This window comes from Morone saxatilis, unplaced genomic scaffold, assembly GCF_004916995.1.
Source record: "Morone saxatilis isolate NCDOM2014 unplaced genomic scaffold, NCSU_SB_2.0 Contig20, whole genome shotgun sequence".
Taxonomy (NCBI): domain Eukaryota; kingdom Metazoa; phylum Chordata; class Actinopteri; family Moronidae; genus Morone; species Morone saxatilis.
The window spans coordinates 3,169,045-3,169,330 of NW_023339763.1; the positions used below are offsets into that span (position 1 = coordinate 3,169,045).

A 286-nucleotide genomic window follows, 5' to 3' on the forward strand; every position below is an offset into this window, starting at 1 on the left:
GGGGGTGTACACAAAGAACATTGAGCCACCGTGACTCCCATTAGCAGGTCTTTTAGAAGTACAAGACTCTGGGGAGTCTGGGGATCAGTATTCATTCTCACAGCTCCTATTTGGACGAACCAGTGTTTTAGAACTCCATTTAATAGTACATCTATATTTCCTGTGTGCTCGACTGCCTGTGTGCCATATTAATCAGACTCTCAGCTGTTGCCAGGATAGTAATGTATGAAATTTGCACTGTAATGTGTCACAAAAAAGCCAAGTGCACTGAACACATAATTACTGG

At 42.7% G+C, this 286-nt stretch overlaps 1 protein-coding gene across 1 annotated transcript in view; it reads left to right on the plus strand.

The window, feature by feature from the left end:
* The window catches only part of capn5b (calpain 5b), a 42,242-nt gene that overhangs the window by 24,423 nt on the left and 17,533 nt on the right, over positions 1–286 (plus strand). The window lies entirely within an intron of this gene.